Raw genomic sequence first — 7,706 nt, 5'->3', positions numbered from 1 at the left:
TTGCTGTTTTCTGTCAAACCCCAACATGAATCAGCCATAGGTATACATATATCCCAAGTGTTTGCTGCTGTTTTGCTTTTTTTTTTTTTTTCCAAATTAATCACAGCTGTCACTGGAATAGTTCACAGAATTATGGTTGAAATAATTTTTAAAATTCGCTTGTAATAGAAGAATGGCAAAATGCATTGCTACTGCTGCTGCTGTTTAGTTGCTAAGTTGTGTCCAACTCTTTTGTGACCCCATGACCTTGTAGCCCTCTAGACTCTCCTGTCTGTTGGATTTCCCAGGCAAGAATACTGGAGTGAATTGCCATTTCCTTCTCCAGGGGATCTTGCCAACCTAGGCATCACACCTGAGGCTCCTGAATTGGCAGCCAGATTATTTACCACTGAATCACTTGGGAAGCCTGGTAAAATACATTATGTATGGTAATCCATAGGAACATTATGAGACACTTACAAAATAATATATTTGTAGGATATATATTAACTGAAGAAAGGTAAGAGCGAGAAAGAACAGCTCAATTAAGTATATATGTCTCAAAAATTTCATATATGTGTACAAATAGAGAAAGCCCAGAAAGAAATACATCAAAACATTAATAACATGCATTCTTTTAAAGTTTTGTCTGACAATGCTATGGATAATTTTGATTTTTTAAATATTTACTTTTCTGTATCTTGCTTTAAATTATTATAGCATTTTCTCTTAACTTTCCCTTTATTTCTGCTGCACTAACAGAAAAAATCAGAAAGCAAAAGACAACTTACTTTGACTTACTGTAATAGTAACATTTAGGTACTTACGGGTTACACACAATTGTAATCATTTTTCATAACAGTTCTGCTATTATTTGTACTTATTTTCCAGATGAAGGAAAATAAATACATGAAAATGTTAAGGAAAATGTTCATGACAATCCATGTAGTAAGTGGCAGAACTCAGACTTAACATCAGATTACTCACTTCAGATCTGAGCTCATATTAGACCCAGGGTAATTCCTAGGATACAGGGACGGGAGGGAGGTCTGCAGTGACATGAGTGTGTATTGTTTTAGGTAAACCATATTCCCAGCTCAATTTGTTGAGGGTGGTGAGGAAAACCAGGGACTGATTCTAGAAAGCAGGAAAGGAAGTCTGAATAACAGGGCAGTAAAGGGCCTCTTGATGAAAGTGAAAGAGGAGAGTGAAAAAGTTGGCTTAAAACTCAACATTCAGAACACTAAGATCATGGCATCTTGTCCCATCACTTCATGGCAAATAGATGGGGAAACAGTGGCTGACTTTATTTTTCTGGGCTCCAAAATCACTGCAGATAGTGACTGCAGCCATGAAATTAAAAGACGCTTACTCTTTGGAAGGAAAGTTATGACCAACCTAGATAGCATATTAAAAAGCAGAGACATTACTTTACAAACAAAGGTCCATCTAGTCAAGGCTATGATTTTACCAGTAGTAATGTATGGATGTGAGAGTTGGACTATAAAGAAAGCTGAAAGCAGAAGAATTGATGCTTTTGAACTGTGGTGTTGGAGAAGACTTTTGAGAGTTCCTTGGACTGCAAGGAGATCCAACCAGTCCATCTAAAAGGGGATCAGTCCTTAATATTCATTGGAAGGACTGATGTTGAAGCTGAAACTCCAATATTTTGGCCACCTGATGTGAAAAGCTGACTCATTTGAAGAGATCCTGATGCTGGGAAAGATTGAGGGTGGGAGGAGAAGGGGATGACAGAGGATGAGATGGTTGGATGGCATCACAGACTCAATGAACATGAGTTTGGGTAAACTCTGGGAGTTGGTAATGGACAGGGAGGCCTGGCATGTTGCAGTTCATGGGGTCGCAAAGAGTCAGACATGACTGAACTGAACTGAACTGAAGGGTTCCCTAGAAAAACAAGCCCAAACTGCAAACTATTTTCATTCAGAATGAGCTATCAATTAATGAGGGCCTAAGTGATGGCTATAGAACTTGAAAGTCCTTAAAAGTTTTTGTCAAGAGACTGGCAGTTAACACTTTGCATTGTTTTTAGTTTAGTTTTTTTTTTTTATAAGAAAAACATGCTTAATTTGTAATGTGTCTTTACAGTAAAAGAACAACATCTTTAATATAAAATATAATATATAATAGTGCTTCCAAATCAATAAGTAAAAAAATCAGTAAAAAGTGAAAAGTATAAGAACAGCCAATACACAAACAGCTATGACCAGAAAGCCCATGGAAAAAAAATCTTTCTCATTAAGAATTTCAAAATTAAACAACAGAATGTGGTACCTATTTCTTCTTTAAATTGAGATATAATTGGCACACAACATCATACTAAGTTTAAGTATACAACAATGGTTATGTGAATAATGCAAAATGACCACACAGTAATTTAGTCAACATCCATCACCACACATAAGTTGCAATTTTATTATATTCTGTTCTAGTCAGCAAAAATTATTTGAGAATATATTATCATGAGGACAAGTCTCTATGCAAATGAATTTGAAGGCTGAATTGGAATGACAGGAGGTTGGAAGCTGTCATAACCCATTGAGATAAGGTTCTAGAGTTTAGGAGAGAGGTCAGGAATCACTTAGCATACAGGCAAGAATTTTAACTGCATCTGCATACTACTTTACAGTTTCCAGTGTGATCTCTTAAACCATTGTATTTATTTTTATTTTATGTGCCTAAGAACTCTAGAAAGACAAACAGCACCTGCGGAGTACTCACTATATGTTAGACACTGCCTTACAATTTTTGCATATGCTGGCTAATGCAATCTTCTTAAAAGCTTCTTTCAGGCAGTCTTGGTTACATATTAAGTAACTAAAGCTCAAAAGAATGAATTAGCTTCTGCATGGTCACACACTAAGGGGCCCCACTGAATCCACATAATGCAACTCTGTCCCTTGCACCATGTGTATGGAGTCTGGGTCAACTAAGGCCTAGATGTTGGAACAAATGCATTTCTACAGAAGAGCTGCTCTTAAGCAACTTGGTCCCTGTTTCGGCTTCTTTGCTACCTTTAGAAAAAGTTCCAGTTAGGTTCTCAAAAAGTCTCTCCAGTTCTACCCACTATTCATCATCTGGATCCACATGATAATTTTATGGTCCCCTGCCTGCAGGCCCTAGGCTTTGGATTTAATTTTTCCTCCTCATTAGCCTTCACTGGAATTGTGCTCAGCAAAGGTCAGTTCCTGAACTACTGCCTATTTTAATAAGTAAAGTTTTATTGGACTGCAGCCATGCTCAGTTATTCATGTCTATCTGTGGCTTTTTGTTTTCATGCTCCAATGGCAGAGTTGAATAGTTGCCAGAGCAACTAGCTTTCAATCCCTAAATTATTTACTATTTGGCCCTTTACAAAACAGCAAATCATAATATGCTTTGTCATGTCGTTTACCTGGGTCCTATGTTTGTATTTATCTTTGTTCCATGCCCATCAGCATTAAGCCAGCCCTGTCATTCCCTGGCCCACTCCATATGTCACTATGAGCATGAGTTGAGGAAAAGATGGAAGAATAGCTCTGGCCTTGGAGAAGTTCAGTCACAAGAAAAGAGGAAAAACAGAACTGCCAAAAACCAGGGTTGATGAGGCTACTAGAAGCCAACAGACAGATTCTCTCCTCAAAGCAGGCTTTAATGGTGGCTAGAGTTGCAAAAAAAAAAAAAAAAAAAAAAACTGGAGGAAATGTGAAATGAGAAGTCTACTGAATGTACTGAATTAGTCTACTGAATTAGCAGGTCACTGGTGACCTTTGGAACTGTACTATGAGGGCTGCAAACCAAATTCCAGTAGTGAAGAAGATAATGATTTGGACTTCCAAAATGACTTTGCATTATAGGCTGCCACTTTCTTCCTGACTAATTTCTCCATGGGCAATTTTGTGATTTTGTTTCCTTATTTAACTTCTATACACATTTAGAAGAGTTAGTTATGCTCATCATTTGTAATCAAGCAGCTGTTGCATTTGAAGGATCTCTTGATAGCCACATCAACACATTTACAACACATTTACACTCTAATTGACTGTTTGGTTTTGCTTAATCTTTTTTTTCCTTTTTATGAAGCTGTGAAGATATACATTTTGCCCCTATATATGATCCTTGAATCCCTGATAGCGGAAGTTGTGGAATGTTAGTGAGATCACATCTTTGCTGGTAGACAGAGAGATCAATGGCTTTCAGGTGTTAATGAGATGTCCTCAGAATTTATACCATTGTGAGAGAACTGATGGTTCCCTGCTGAGACATTAGAACTTTCTTTTAAATGGACGACAAAAGGTTTATATTTTCAGCCTGCATAAATTTTAGTCTTTTGGCTTGGATATTCAGTAAATAGCAGAAATTTAAGCCTTCTCAATCTTGAACTTCTTCCCCTCCACCTTCAAACTTTCATGTCTCTAACCTCAAACAAAAATATTCCTCTCCTTTCCTAGATGTGCTTTTGATCCCAATTCCTATCATCTCCTCCAGGCATGCATCCATCATTCATCCCATCTCTCCTGTGTTTTTAACTTCTCTTCCAAGGCTTCATCTCTTCAGTCTATGAATATATTTAAGCTTCTCCCCTCCCCAAGCAAAATTTCTTACTTGGCCCTCCTTTTCTCTCAAGTTATTGCACTCCAAACCATCACTACACTTTAAATGTAAAACTTTGTGAAAGAGAATCCTACTCTTTTTTTTCCTCAACATTTTTCTCTCCTTCATTCAACTGGTTTAGTGCCCACCTTGGCTTCCCTGGTGGCTCAGATGGTAAAGCGTCTGCCTACAATGCAGGAGACCCGGGTTCAATCCCTGGATTGGGAAGATCTCCTGGAGAAGGAAATGGTAACCCACTCCAGTATTCTTGCCTGGAAAATCCCATGGAAGGAGGAGCCTGATAAGCTAGAGTCCATGGGGTTGCAAAGAGTTGGACACGACTGAGCGACTTCACTTTGCTGTTTAAAATATTTGGAAAAGGTCATTAGTGGTCTCCCAACTGCCAATCCATTAACATCTTCTTAGTGCTTTCCCCGCTTGCCTCTCAAGCCCTCTGATCCCTTTCCTGACACTCTCATATTGTGTCCCTGGGATCAAATGTTTCTGGTTCTTCTCCCTCTCTGATCACTTGCTTCTGAGTCATTATTATGAAATGCCGTTTCCCTACTCCTTACCACTGGGTTTATTCAGATTTTTTTATTATAATTTCATAAATTCTTCCTGAGACACTTTATCCCCATTAATAAACTCATCTATCTTGAAATGCTCAAACAAATCCCCAAAATATATCTCACTTCTGAGCTCCAGACCGGTATTGCTTTTTGTAATGATGGGAATGCTTTTTCACAGTATGTGATACAGTTGCCCCCTGCCACATGTGGCTATTAAGTACTTGAAAAGTGGCTAATGTGATGAACTGAATGTTTTGTTTTATTTAAGTTTGTTTTCACTTTCAATAGACACATGTGGCTAACGACTACTGTGTTTGAGGCTAAATAGCCTCTGTTTAAATCTCCTATTGGATAATTCCTTTTCACTTTTCACCTCAATATATCACAAAGCAAAGTTGCCACCTAATTTGTCAAATATCTCCTCTTCTTGTGTTCCTCCTTTTGTTAAATAGCGTCATCATCTAAACATTTACCCAAACAGCAAATCTCAGAATCAGATTTGATTTTTTTTTTTTTTTACTTTTCCTCACGCTGACAATCAGTTGTTTCTATTCTGAAAACATGTCAAATCTGATCTCTCCTTTTACTACTGAGGATTCTGCTTTCCTTTCAGCATTCATTATTAATGACTTGCAGTACATTGTTCAGTCATTTGACACACACAGACACACACACACACCTGTGCTTGGACTTGATATTTGCCATTTTAAATGACATGACACTTCCATTTTTTGTAAGAGGGGCTTTACATCTGGGGAGATAATCCTGGTTCTGAATTTGAAGAGAATAAGATAGTAAAGCCAACCTTAAAAAAATGTTGAATTCTTTAGACTTTTCTATTCTCTGGGCAGTGTTTGTAATCCCAGACCCCTATTATTTCACATACCACCCGTGACACAAATTAATATTGCCCTGGCAGCTGCTAATCTGTCACTTTTCCTGTTCCATCAAGTTTACTTCTATTCCTCTTTCCCTCTAGTGATTTGAGGAATGAATATAATATGCGTTGCTGTTGTTCTTCAGTTGCTAAGTCATGCCCAACTCTTTGCAACCCCATGGGCTGAAGCACACCAGGCTCCCCTGTCCTTCACTATCTCCCCAAGTTTGCTCAAACCATGTCCATTGAGTTGGTGATGTTACCTAATCATCTCATCCTCCGCTTCCCTCTTCTCCCTCTGCCTTCCATCTTCCCCAGCATCAGGGTCTTTTCCAGTGAGTTGGCTCCCCTCATCAAGTGGCCAAAGTATTGGAGCTTCAGCTTTAGCATCAGTCCTTCCATTAGGGTTGATTTCCTTTAGGATTTGATCTCCTTGTGGCAAAGAGACTCTGAACAGTCTTCTCTAATACCACAATTCAAAATTCAGTGCTCAGCCTTCATTATGGTCCAACTTTCTCAGTGTACATGACTACTGGAAAAGCCATAGCTTTGACTATATGATCTTTGTCAGCAAAATGATGTCTCTGCTTTTTAGGATGCTGTCTAGGTTTGTCATTTTCCACAGTTTGTTGTGATCCACACAAAAGCTTTAGCATATCAATGAAGCAGAGGTAGATGCTTTTCTAAAATTCCCTTGCTTTTTCTATGATCCAATGGATGTTGGCAATTTGATCTCTTGTTCCTCTGTCTTTTTTTAAACTCAGCTTGTACATATGGAATTTCTAGTACTGCTGAAACCTAGCTTGAAGAATTTTGAGCATTACCTTGCTAGCCTGTGAAATGAGTGCAATTGTACAGTGGCTTGAACATATTTTGGCATTGCCTTTCTTTGGAATTGGAATGAAAATTTACCTTTTTCAGTCCTGTGGCCACTGCTGAGTTCTCCAAATTTTTTGGCATATTGAGCTCAACATTTAAACAGTATCATCTTTTAGGATCCTTTAAAATTTATTTATTTTTAATTGAAGGATAACTGCTTTACAATATCATGTTGGTTTCTACCATGCATCAACATGAATCAGCCATAGATGTACCTATAGCCCCTCCCTCTTGAACCTTCCTCCCACCTCCCACCCCTTCCTACCCCTCTAGGTTGTTACAGAGCCCGGGTTTGAGTTTCCTGAGTAATACAGCAAATTCTTATTGGCTATTTTATATATGGTAGTGTACATATTTCCATGCTACTGTCTCCATTCATTCCAACGTCTCCTTCCTTTCCTCATCCATGTCCATAGGTCTGTCCTCTATGTCTGTGTCTCCATTGCTGCTCTGCAAATAGATTCATCATTATCATCTTTCTAGATTCCAAATATATGCATTAAATTATAGTATCTGTTTTTCTCTTTCTGACTTACTTCACTCTGTATAATAGGCTCTAAGTTCATCCACCTCGTTAGAACTGGCTCAAATGCATTCCTTTTTATGGCTAAGTAGTTTATTCTACCAGTCCATCCTAAAGGAGATCAGTCCTGGGTGTTCATTGGAACAACTGATGCTGAAGAAACTCCAATACTATCACCACCTCATGACAAGAATTGACTCATTGGAAAAGACCCTGATGCTGGAAGGGATTGGGGGCAGGAGGAGAAGGGGACGACAGAGGATGAGATGGCTGAATGGCATCA

The 7,706-nt window shown here is 38.4% G+C and overlaps 1 non-coding gene across 1 annotated transcript; it reads left to right on the top strand.

Moving 5' to 3' along the window:
- Window positions 1–4,728: 4,728 nt before the first annotated feature.
- Window positions 4,729–4,800, top strand: TRNAC-ACA (transfer RNA cysteine (anticodon ACA)). Its single transcript has one exon. It is a non-coding gene; the product is annotated as a tRNA-Cys (tRNA).
- The last annotated feature ends 2,906 nt before the right edge of the window (window positions 4,801–7,706 follow it).

The sequence above is a fragment of the Odocoileus virginianus genome, chromosome 10 (genome assembly GCF_023699985.2).
Source record: "Odocoileus virginianus isolate 20LAN1187 ecotype Illinois chromosome 10, Ovbor_1.2, whole genome shotgun sequence".
In the NCBI taxonomy this organism is placed as follows: Eukaryota; Metazoa; Chordata; class Mammalia; order Artiodactyla; family Cervidae; genus Odocoileus; species Odocoileus virginianus.
The sequence above is the reverse complement of the archived record's forward strand: the minus strand, read 5'-3'. Positions and strand labels throughout refer to the sequence as shown.